At 38.4% G+C, this 12,836-nt stretch overlaps 1 protein-coding gene across 2 annotated transcripts in view; it reads left to right on the top strand.

The window, feature by feature from the left end:
* Window positions 1–12,836, top strand: part of PTPRD (protein tyrosine phosphatase receptor type D) — a 6,523,893-nt gene that overhangs the window by 5,090,637 nt on the left and 1,420,420 nt on the right. The window contains exon 1 of one of the 2 annotated variants that reach the window (XM_044061086.1): window positions 7,697–8,173. The exons of the other annotated variant lie outside the window; for it this stretch is intronic. The gene's annotated coding sequence lies outside the window, so the exon portion shown is untranslated. Of the gene's footprint in view, window positions 1–7,696; window positions 8,174–12,836 lie in introns of those variants that run through there. 2 annotated transcript variants of the gene reach the window in all.

Genomic DNA, 12,836 nt, shown 5'->3' on the forward strand with positions numbered 1-12,836 from the left:
TACAGTCCTGATGTTCACATTGAATATCCTGAGTCTCAAATCTTCTTTGCTTCTAATGCCTGTTGTTAGGAGATCAGGATTAGATGTTTGAAAATAATATAGAATAAGGAAAACAGATAATAAATCAGGCATATAATTGAGACAGTTTTGCATTGCAGTTTAAACAGATCTATATTATCATATCGCATGCTCATAAGAGCGAACGCCAGATAAACGACCCCATGTAAGCGAAAGCTTACAACGTCAAAACTTCCTAACAGCAATTATTTTCCAATGGAAAACAATCTCTGTTCCGAAACAAAAAAAAAAAAAAAACAACAGTAAAACATTACTTAATGTGGGGGGGGCTTCACCTCCCAACCCCCCCGACGTGGGGGGCTGTGCCCCCCCACACCCCCCTACTTAAATATACCAACTCCAAGATTGCACTACAGTGCCGAAAAGGCAAAGTAGCGAAAGCGGCCAAACTAATTATTTCCCAGGGAAAGAATTTGCTAAACAGCTGCTTCGTTATTTTGCCTTTTTGCACTTTACTGTTCGACAAATACGCATTTGACAACCTGCGTCTGCAACAGCATAATAGGGAACCATTTAAACATGGGTCACCATAAATCTGGGGATAATGCAGATAATAAGTAATGCCTTATAATTTTCATGTAGCAGCATCTCCAAATGCTGGGGTCTTATTGTCATTCCCAGAAGAAGAAAGAGTTAAGGAGAAGGAAGGTGGCAATGATTCTTCCGATCTGAAATCCTTCTATATGATTCATAGATTAATACTATGCTAACTGCCTTTGTGGACTATTTTAAGTCTAGTCAATTATCCTATGTGAGAATCAAACCCTGAACCTTGTGTCAATAAAGTAAATACCTTAACCATTATGCTAACCTCCCACTTCTTCAAGTAGGCTGCCTACAGAGACTGACAAATAATACTAAAGTAATGTGATACGTAAACAGGATGAGGTCCTTTTTTCCAATTGTGCAGGTGGTAAATGGTGAACTGGAAAGAGAATCATGTCAAACATAGTATTTAAAGAAATTTGTACCCCAAACTAGTAAAATATGTCGGTCGATGCAACATAACATATGTTTTTCATAAAGGGTCTCCATAAAGAAATGCATTCAAAGGCATAATAAAGAAGATGTGCCCTCTATATAAATATACCTGTTTGCACACTGCTTTGCTTCAGGTTGCTTCATTTCACAGCTATGGTGAAAAATGTTTTTTTTTCAATTCCATGGATTTAGTCCATGTATTCTATATGCATGATGTCTAATGGTTCAAATGCCAAAAGTGTTCTTAAAGATAAAAAGGAAAAAAAAACAAATTATTTTAATTGCCTCCCTCCATCCACAGCAGCTCTAGTTCATTCTGCTAACTCAGATGTCAGTAGAGAAGCCCTAATACCAACATACCCCCATAATCTGCTCTCCATCCAGGTAGCAAAAGTTTTCAGTCCCAGTCCCAGAGTACTCATTCTGATAACTTGGAGGAGATAATCCAAGTTATTCTGTAGTGAAGTCTTGTCCAATTTAAAGAAGGCTAAAAGACAAAATACTGTGAGATAATACCTTCATAAATGGATTTGATTTTCTTTTCGGTGTCAATAAATACCTATTAATGTATAAGATATTTATATTCCACTATGATTACAGTAACCAGTGTCTTCCTCTAATGCTTGTATTTATTCTCTACTTCAAGGTCAAGAGGAAGGTGTAGTCTTCCCTTGCACTCAGTGGAAAGTAATGTGAGGCATAGAAACTGATCCTAGACAGATCATCATTGGTTCATAGGCTAACAATTATAAGGGCTCTTAAAAACCTATCCAAGCTTTCCAAATGTACCCAGCATTTTTTTTTTTTTTTGTGGTGCACTATAGGTTATTTATAAGCATATGTTTTACTGGATATATGTAAGTTAGGTCATTCTTTGATGCATACATACAGACACACAAACATATACACAGACACACAGACATGGACACACACACACACACACACTCATATCACACACACACACTCATATCACAAACATCTATGGGCACTTAGAATGGTCACTGATTTACTTAACAGTTTTTGGTTTATTTGTAAACTACTGACTTCAGACATTTCTTCTGTTTTATATATATATAGGACCTCCTTTAGCTATAAACATGGAGGTTAGGCATTTCTAAAAATTATTTCAGATTTATGATTTCTTCCCCCCAAAAATGGGCTCCGGCATGTAGCATAAATTTTGTTCCAGAGAACATGATGTTACTTCACTTCAAGTCAGTCATTTGAACTGACTTAACTCATTCACTCCAATGGAGCAATGGAGGTCAGGAAGTTTGCACTGTAACTTCCAATGGGTGGAGCCTAAGCCTTTTGACCAAAATCAAATTATGTCCTCATATTTCAAACAAATGTTTATATCTCTGGAACCATAAAGGTTATGCAAAAAGTATAAGTGGCAAACCCTTCAGTGTAAACATAGCCGGCTTTAGGCACCAGCGAACCCTGCGGTCGCTGGGGGCCCCCTGTTCCTGGGGCCCCCCCCAACCACAACAAGATATCTTATTTTGATATTTTATAACATATTTGTCAAACCAACTAAAGCTAGTGCAGTAATCTTGTACACTTAATAAACCAGGTGGTAATAACTCTTATTTATATCTCTTTTAGAATTCAAAGATATATGTGGTTATAGTAACAGTGTTTTATCAAGTAACAGGGTTCATAATTCCATTAATTTTTTTACCAATGACATGATGCCCTGACTTACTTAAACCCTGCTGGTGGACATTCTCTTCACTAAGACTAACAACATAGTCAGCTTTACGTACCTGCAATACCACTGGCTGCAGGGGGGCCCCCTTAATTATCCTTGACTGTGTAGGGGCCCCACAAAAGTTGCTGCTGCTGGTTGGGGAAAATGAGGAGAAAAATGTACTGATTTCCATTATGATCTTCAACCTGAACTGGGCTGTGATAGGACCCTGTTATGATACAGCTGACAATGAACATGAGCAAGGTAAGCACTGGGGAGATCAGCAGCTCAGAGTGTCTGATCTTGGTGCATAGCTTAGATTTTAAGAAGAGCTGATACTTCTGATCTTCAGAGATGGTTTTCTCTTTTGGGGAATTTTATAAATACTGGCAGAACACCAGATACTCTTGGCTTTTTGCTGAAGAATTATGCACAGTACCAACAATAATATCAAAATAAAGGCTCAAAATCAGGAGCATGTTTTAAATATTTCTCTAATTCACTTAAAAAGTTAATAGAATAACAACTTTTGCATCAGCATGCATTGTTTTGGACAAGAAGAATAAAACTCTGATGCCTGGAATTATCAACTGGCAGGAATCCTGAATGATTTACCAGAAAATCAAACTTCTTATGAAGGACAGAGCAAAATTATGAGCAAAATCAGGGTAGGTCTATAGAATTACAGACAGTGACAAGTATGCATTACTCCTCAATGAGATAAATAAAAGTGATTTACCCCTGCTGCTCTTTGACAGCTGTACCAGTGCTGCACAATGTATTGCTAATTGCTGAAATAAGTACAAAACTAGTATTACTATGGTGTGTGTGTGTGTGTATGTGTGTGTGTGTGTGTGTGTGTGTGTGTGTGTGTGTGTGTGTGTGTGTGTGTGTGTGTGTGTATGTGTGTGTGTGTGTGTGTGTGTGTGTGTGTGTGTATGTGTGTACAGAAGGCTGCTGTGGGTTATGTTGGGGGTGGGGTTGTGGGTGCCTGGGGATTATGTGGTTACTATTGCTTTAATTTTCATCACAGTCAAATCTTAGAGGTTTGCAGAGGATGTCAGTATAGCTTGTGCTTGGGCTGATGACAGGGTGGTCATTGTTTCTTTTACTTTTCTCACAGACCTCAGAGGTGTACAAAGAAGACAAAGAAGGTTACTATTGCTTATGTAGGGGCAGTGTACTGTTTAGGATCAACAAAGTGGAATACATTACTATAATTGTTATTTTTTTTTCACTATCCTCACAATCACACATCGGGCATGTATACTGCCGTCTGTCTTTGGGGGCTAGGGGTGAGGAGGCATGCTATGTATATCAGTAGTTACTTGAATTACATGACTGTGGCAGTTTAAACCTTTTCTTTCATCCCTGTCTAACATCAGAGTGATGGATAGGCACTCATTGTCTTTTTTTGGAGAGGTTAGGAAGGCAGGCAATATTCTCAGATAGGATATGTGCATCCTCACAACAATTGCCTTTTTAGTTGATTGTTAGCTACTGTTTTGTCAGCTTTGAACTTTAAGCCTTGGGAATAACTTACATATTCCTTGAAAGAAATAAAAAAATAAGACTGTAATTCTATTCTTACTCAAGATTTTTGTTTAGGCTACCAATGGATTAAACGTTTTGGAAAATGGTCTAAAACGCATCCAAAAGCATTATTAACCCATGTGGCTTCTAGGGGCACCTGCTTAATTGAGTTATTTCCAAAAATGGTTATTATTGTGTTGTCGTGGTCAAGAAAAGTGTAAGAAAAGGATGCAAGGAAAACTAAAGCTGAACAGCAGCACTGAATTTCTTTCCTTAATCATAATTTATGTTCAAGCCATCATTGGATGAAAAGGTTGTAGAAAAAGAAAAACAACTTTAAAAAGCTCTTCAGAGCATATAGAAAGTTATGAGGATTGGGGAGAGCTTATGTGTGTGTGTGTGTGTGGGGGGGGGTGAAACTGTAGGCAGTGCCTAGGGTGCAATTTCACCTAATTTCAGACCTGTACATGGAGTTGTTATGTATCACTGTTGAAACTAAATGCCAGTAACTGTAAATGTATCTTTGTGAGACAGTGCAATATAGTGTGGTAGGCAGACCTATCATAATGTAATAATGTAAGAGTATTAAAGATACAGGTCATTCTATGCATACTACTCCTAAAAGGTTTGCAGCATGAACTAAAAGGTTGCTTGGGAGTGGTGACAGTAACAAGGTGATACATAGACTGAAGTGCCTAGGGCCCCCAACTTGGCATTTGCTAACACCGGCCCTGAGTGTAAACTATTTTATAGTGGTAGTATTCTTTAGGCTCTAGGTCTTAAACTAAATTTTATAATTCACAGTAAACATAGTAACTATTATGTTTGTAATATTTTGTAAAAAGAGTACAATATCTCAGCAACCACTCAAGTTACATGCATACTGTCAGCAGCATTTTGTTCATCTAGCTGAGAGCTTTCATGTGAGCTAAGGAGTTTTGTCTATGATACTTGGTTGTTGAGATATTTAGAAAAATGTGAAAATTGTATCTATATAAATTAATGTCCTAAAAACAGCAGTTGATATCTCTTTATATGTACTAGACAGAGTTCAAATATTAATACAGTTGAGTTTGCCATTGTGTAAGTTTTAAGATGAAATATCACGGTTTTGGAATTATTGATGCAAATATGAACAAGCAATATTTCACACCTAAAGGCATCCGTAAGAGTTAACTGCAGATGTACCTGCAGGCGTCAGTCAGATGTAATGAGTTAAAATACTTGTCTTGGAAGATGTTTCTAACTATTATTACTGCAAGAAGGATTTCTGAACTACAGACCTTAATGTGTGAAGAGGCTGACACAGTCTTCCGTTAAGAAAGGGTGTCTTGAAAATTCTTCTTTAGGGCCAGGGTGGTCTCTAAATTTATATCAAATAAATTTGTTTGGCTACCACTTATTTTTTCTCCAAATAAGAAAATGAAGGGGAAAGATTTTTATATTGCATGTTTTCACAGAGCACACATAGGGCAACATATTACTTACGTGCAGAGGAAACAAACTCATCTGTTGTTTCTTTATGAAAGAGAAGAAGGTTCATCTTGAGACAGACCTGTTCCAAGTGGTTAGTTAATTAAATTGTGTTTTGTTATGATAGATATAAAAAGGAGTTATCCATTTAGGTCAGTACTCACACTGCTAAGTCAGTAGCTACCATTGCAAACGTCTTCAGAAATAGGAATGTAACTGCTCAAGTATCCACGAGGCTGCTATAAGGGGAAAGTTTTTATATTGCATGTTTTCACAGAGCACACAAAGAGCAACAAGTTACTTATGTGCAGAGGAAACAAACTCATCTGTTCTTTCCCTTATGAAAGAGAAGAAGGTTCATCTTGAGGCAGACCTGTTCCAAGTGGTTAGTTAATTAAATTGTGTTTTGTTATGATAGATACAAAAAGGTATTATCCATTTAGGTCAGTACTCACACTGCTAAGTCAGTACCTACCATTGCAAACTTCTTCAGAAATAGGGATGCAACTGCTCAAGTATCCACGAGGCTACTATATGGTTATCCATCTTCACCTTTTTAAACGACTATAATATAAATTGAATGCACAGAGCAGGAATTGCTACTGCAGTTCTTCAGGTAATGATTTGTACAGCCCCTCAAGTTTTCTTATGGAATCTTTAAACCGTACTGCTTTATAATCTTAAAATTTAAATGTATGAATGTTGCAACAGTGCTCCTTATGGACATAGCACAATTATGTGATAGCACGCCTCTCAGCTGTACCCCATTATGAGGAATGTTTCTCATTCTGAGTTTTAGAAATTCTTTTTTCCACTCTGCTGAATCTTAAAAGGGTCTGAGACACATTCATTTCAAAGAATTTTGTTTTAACAGATATGGTTAGTAAATAATACTACATCATGTAAGTTTAATGAAAGAACTGATTGCAAATATGAGAAATAGTTAACCATGCTCTGAGCTTCCTAGCTGAAGTTAATAGAAAGGGTGCTACCTTTTCTGCTCATTTATTTAACTTCAGGGGAGGTAGTGTTCCACATTTTGGAGATGGAAAGTTCAGAGTGTTCATGTTAGCAATGGATGCGCCAATAAAAGGATCATGTCTGCAGGACAGGCTCTCTCAGTCATACATACCCTTTGCTCTGTGTGCATATTTCATCTGGTAGGTTTTACAACGTTTACTTTTTGGCTACCATAGGTAGGCTCTGCAGTATTATATATTGCTGTCCTTTAGTTAAGTTCCTAGTGTAGATGTTTCTTATAATCTATTGATAGTCTTGATTTAAGATCAGATGTTCAAGTGCTCTCATCTGAAAATGTTGTGAACGCATTTCAAAGTAGAAGTAGAAATGAATAGTGCACATGCTTCAGACATTTGACAGATGAATAACTGTAACGCAAGAAGCGTAACTTAAGTTTGCAACATTATATGCCTTTTCGGCTTAATATTTTTAATTGTGTCTTAAAGTGGAAAATAGGTAATGAATCAAAATTAGAACGTTGGGTTTCAGTGAAAGGCATAAATAAAAACATGCAATCATAAATGTTACACTTATACCCATCAAATGCAGTCAGGAATGCTGGGAAACTATTACCGAAATCAAGGAGCCACGGAAAGTATTTGGCTAACTATGTGAGGAAAATGTACCTCGGCAAATTATTTTAGTACACATCTTCGGTGAAAATAAGTCCCACAGCTGGCTTCTTTTTATAAAGGCTGTCAATTCCTTTTCATAGCTAGAAAGGATCAAATTAACAGCCTCACAGCTCTCATGCCTGGCAGTCCTTTCGCTCACTGTGTGGCCCTCCTGTCGGGAGTGTTGGAGCAAGCTGGAAGCTCCTGCTTGTCGGCTCTCGCACGTGACGTCACATGTGCCTCCCTTTCTCCCTCCCCCAGTCCTCACCCACCCCCCTCCCTGCTCAGTCTCTGCTCCTGCCGCTGTCTTTCAGCTGTAGTCAGTGCCGGAGAATCACGGAGGCGCTACTGTTTGCAATTGCAAGCTCGGTCCTTGTCATATCAGGACCGGGTCTACCTGCACTTTTTTTGCCACCTTGACTCTTCCAGGGTTGGGACCGTGGCTACATAAGACTGTACAAATAAATTATCGCAGGTCCTCTCGGCTGCCCTACACCTCAGATCGCAAGATCCGTCTGTGCTACTGCTGTTACCTTTGTGTTTCTAGGGGGCTGTGTCCGTTTTTGGTTCAACATGATCGCAAAGCTGGTGTGCCGTGTTAAATAAACAGTGAATGAAAGCCGTATGTGTGAAGGAAGCTTTGCATAAATGGTGGATTTATTGTGTTGGCTTGTAGTAAGCGAGCGCTGGGAGCAAGCTGCCCTGGATTATTCAAACTCCCAGTTGCCGAAGAATTAAATAAGAAAGACAGACCCATGGAGGGAGCCAACATGCTGATCAGGTAGGTAGTGGGGCTTCAGCACTGTGTGCTGCCCATATGATGACTGCTTGGTTTTGTTTTCCCTTTTTTTTCAGACGTTGTTTTTGCAAAACTGGCTAAACTGTCCCTTTCTTTCTCACCTGTATGTGCTTTATTTGGCAATGCAATACCGAGTGGCACAATTAGAAAATGGGAATCAGGGCTTCGAGAAGGGGGCGGTGGGTGTGAGCAGCTTACATGCCGCAACAATTCGTTTTACACACACCGGCTGCCTGGTCATCAGGGGGGCCCGGGGTACCTGGTGCAGCACAGATTAGTCGCTCGGCGGTCGCCGTGGCCCGGGTCACCCGAGCACTTCGAAATTTGGAAGAATCGCCTTACAATGGCAGCACCGTTTAAATTCTGCATTCCTAGGGAGGAAAACATTTCTGTGTACGAATGCAGTGAATGTCTTCGTGTTTTCCAATCACATTCCCATTTCATTCAAAAGGCAGTTGGCATCACAGTACCTTTGGGAAAGTAAAATTCAAATGTTTCTTTATCGGTTGCAGTTTGTGTTGTGCGCAATCCTGCACGAACTGTTTACACGTCAAGATTTTTTTAACACTTCTTCGCAAGTTGTTTAGCTTTTACTTCAAGGAGTCCTTCAAGAATGCACTTTCGAACTTGTTTGCATTTGAAGTGGTTTGTGTGTTTCGTTTGTATTTATTTATTTTCTCTCAATGACTCTCTTTGAGGGCATTCACGCACGTATCAACACAGGCAACTGACTAAGGAATTTAGTGCCTCCAGGGGGTGGATTTATCTTACTTTTTCTGTTATTGCTTTGGGATATTTTTTTCTCTCTTGAAACTGCTGCTGCTGCCTTTCCCTGTTCGAGAAGAGGAATGTTAAGCATTTGTCTCAGGGTCTGCAGCCTGTCCATTTCCTTTATATGTGACCACTGGAGAAATACTTCGCCAAAGGGTTTCTCCCCAGACTTATCGTGTTTTTTTTAGTCAGTATTACAAGTTGTCCGGTTTTCTTTTTTTTCTGCTCCTCCCTGTGTTTAGACATATTCCCTTCCTTTATTACGAAATACTTTTTTTGGGAGAGAGGGTAATTTTCTCCATGATCTCTGACCATTAAGCTTTTATTGTAATTGATTACATTTTTTTTCCTTTCACTCTCTGTGTGTTATAATGGCTTATTTCTTTCATATTTTCTCCCCATAGTAACGAGTTTCCTTTTTCTTTTCTTACTGCAGAATCCACACATTGTACTGCAGTATACATTGAAAATAGTAGCTAACTGTGCCAGTCAGTTTGCAGTTTGGTGCAGAATTTACAGACCCCACCCCCCTCTATATACAACACACACGGGTGAGGTCTGTACCATAACTCTTCACCCCACTTTAAAGTTTATTTTTGCTGAGAAAGACATGTGGCATAAACAATTTGAGCGGTTGTCACTCCCAAAGTACAAACCAGTTATATTGCCCTGGAAAATTAATTCTTGCAAGTTTTTGTTTTAAAATGTTGTCTGTTAATACTAGTAATAAGCATATAGAAACATGAGGCATATATTAATTTCTAATAAACTAACCAGCTATTACAAACAATGCCATAGTCATCAGAGGAAATGGCTTAAATACCGGGTGATTTAGCCATTTGTTTAAACCAATGAAGGCAGTGAGGCAAGAGACTAGGTAAGTTATCAGTGAGGTGGCATTGTGGTTCACACAATACACTGACAACTGTTGCACAATTTGTATACCTACCCTGCTTCATGAGAAGCAAAAGCACAAAAACTGGTTAGTGGCATCCTTAGGCTAAAGGGAAAAAGCATTGCACTAATGGCTGGGATGTTAATTGCCATTTGATAGCATGTTAAGTACATTTACATCGAAATGAACTGCAAGGGGCACAAGTTGGTCAGCTGCTGCTAAAATGTTTTTAAGAACGAGCATTCTTGCATTTGTTGGTCTGATACCGTGAGCAAGAAACGTTCTCAAATTTGGAAGCAGACAGCTGTTTACAAACAAGTGATCACCATTCTGCTTTCTACAAAAAGAACCAAAAGTGTGTGTGTGTGTGTGTGTGTGTGTGTGTGTGTGTATACATAGACACACACATACAGACACTTCTAGATTCATAGAAACTGCCATTATAGTAACAGCAACTCTTTGTGCGGTATTAATATGCAACAGAAAAAGGCAACCATGACTGTCATTGGTTCTCAAAAGGGGAAGTTATAGAAAGTAGCATTAGGAAGCATAAACTCATATAGGGGATGAAAGAAAAGAACATTGCATTGATTAAATTTAAATAAGCAAGAGCAGTAGTCAGAAAAGCAAACATCCTGGCAGAAGACATCTGTTTCAGTCAACAAGGGAAATAAAGCATGTCACACACATAAGGGACAGAAAAAATAAAGCATGCTGGTTAGGCAACATAATAAAATGAATGGCATTTTTTTCAAGAAAAGTGAAAAGGCAGAGCTGGTGGATGAATAGTTATGCTCAGTGTTAATGAAATAAATGCAGAGAGATTCCCTGGATCCCCCAAACTAAAAAGTGACCTGTATTACAAGTCGTGGGAGGAAGGCTAGTGTTTGAAGCTTGGAACGGGGCATGTTTAATTACCCTTTGCAAAAGTGGGAGGGAGCAAGGCTGGAGCTAAAAAACTGTGAATAAACTTCCAATTTGATGGTAGCCGTAGAAAAGAGCCACTACTTAATGAAAACATTACAGAATGTTTGAAAGCCACTGATGTGAAAGGGCAAATGCAGGGTGAAGTAATGTGAAAGGTGTGCCAGACACATGTAACAGTTATTTTATTTGGTAGCTAGCTCAGAAAAGGGAAAATAGAAATGACTTACTTAGACATTAGCAAGGCAGTTGACATTGTACCACATGCTAAGTTTATAAAGTATGATTAGAAAGTAAGAATAAGACTTTGGGTGGTGCTACTCTAAGCAGGCAATTTGATATTGAAGGTCACAGTAAACGGAGTTTACTGAGTCTAAAGGATTGTGTCCAGTGGAGTATTACAGTCGGTCAGTATAGGGAGGTCCAGTCCTTATCAGCAACTTTATGAGCAATATTGGTGAAGCTGCAGGTGAAAGGAGTGTCGAATTGCTGATGATACTGTGTTATGCTACAGTTTGTTTACTTAACTGATTTCTTTGTTGCTGATAAACCCACTAGACAGAGCTGCACAGTAGACAAATGGAGTATGCGAAAATCAAATCGAGTATTGCAGGAATTCATCTGTTTAGCAGCTCATATTCTTAATTTTTTGAGATAAACTGCCATTTTTTATACAAGTTGCAAAAGAATGTTAACGCAGCTTGACAATAATTGAGGTGTTTAATAAACACGGCAGCTTTGATTTTCTGCATAAAAAGATACACAATAATGCATTGTGAGGTAAACATGAGGGAGAAAAATAAACAGCCAGAGTAGAACTTGTATGAGAAGCAACTTAGGAAAGAGACTTTGATGTAAGTATTTAAATTAGATGACCTGAAAGTAAGCAGAAAATATGAGAAAACAGCAAGGAGATGCTGGAATGCAGAAGAAGACGGCAGACTATGGCTCATGGCTCAAATGTAGAAAGTTTAATAAAAGTTGAAGAATTTATACAACATTACAATAATCAGTAATAGTTAAAGCAGTTTAGAGGTGCATACAATGAGTGGCGTGTGCCCTACTCCTGAAGCCGTTTACAGAGACATTAAGCAATACAGCCTTGAAAGAAATCAAAAGTGAGACATGACAGAATTATTTTAGTTATCGCACGATGGTCCCGAAGAAATAAGGACCATCCTTCAAAAATAGTGATGTACGAGAACAGGCAGCACTTTGTTTAATGGGAAATATAAGGACATATGTTGTAAAGAGGGAGATTGTTAATGAACAAACAGCCTTCTTCTAGATATGCTGAACAAACATAGTACAGCAGGGCAATAATTCATGACAAACATCTAAGATAGCTGTTTACTTTGGGTGAAAAGAAAAAGCCACTGATAAGAAAGACGTGTGATGAGTTCAGTAGATAAGGACATGGGCAGAGTAAGTGGGTGAATATGCCCTGATTTTCTTTCAAAAGCTTTGTTTTGTGAGTTGTGTAATTAAAAGAACCAGAAAAACCCAACACCCCAATCATTTTAATATCTGTTGTGCCACCTTATGTTATATGCAATGTCTACTGCAGTAGGCAACACTGTTGCACTGAACGTGGTAATGCGCCTGTCTCCATTCGTGTGTGTGTGTGTGTGTGTGTGTGTGTGTGTGTGTGTGTGTGTGTGTGTGTGTATATATATATATATATATATATATATATATATATATGTATGTATACATACTTTGTTTTATTAGGGTTATTGTTAGTATATGTAAAAAAGAATGACTCTTGTATTTTTACTCTACCAGGTAACTGGTCTCCATTCTGCTGCAGAGAGAGCATGCTCTGTTCTTACAGAAGAGAAAACGATGAGCCCTTTAACGCCAAGAAAACACACACACATATAATTTTTTAAATATATTATCAGAATTCTGCAATTATTAAATTACATTTACCACCTTAAACATGGTATTAGTTCACAACTTAGTCCAAATCAGAAAACTATGTAGTGAGTTTCTACGTTATAGAGACACGGAACTGAAGATAACTAATCAGCTGTACTGTAAGGAGGCATTGTC

The sequence above is a fragment of the Protopterus annectens genome, chromosome 2.part0 (assembly GCF_019279795.1).
Source record: "Protopterus annectens isolate FY-2018-M chromosome 2.part0, PAN1.0, whole genome shotgun sequence".
Lineage (NCBI taxonomy): Eukaryota > Metazoa > Chordata > Ceratodontiformes > Protopteridae > Protopterus > Protopterus annectens.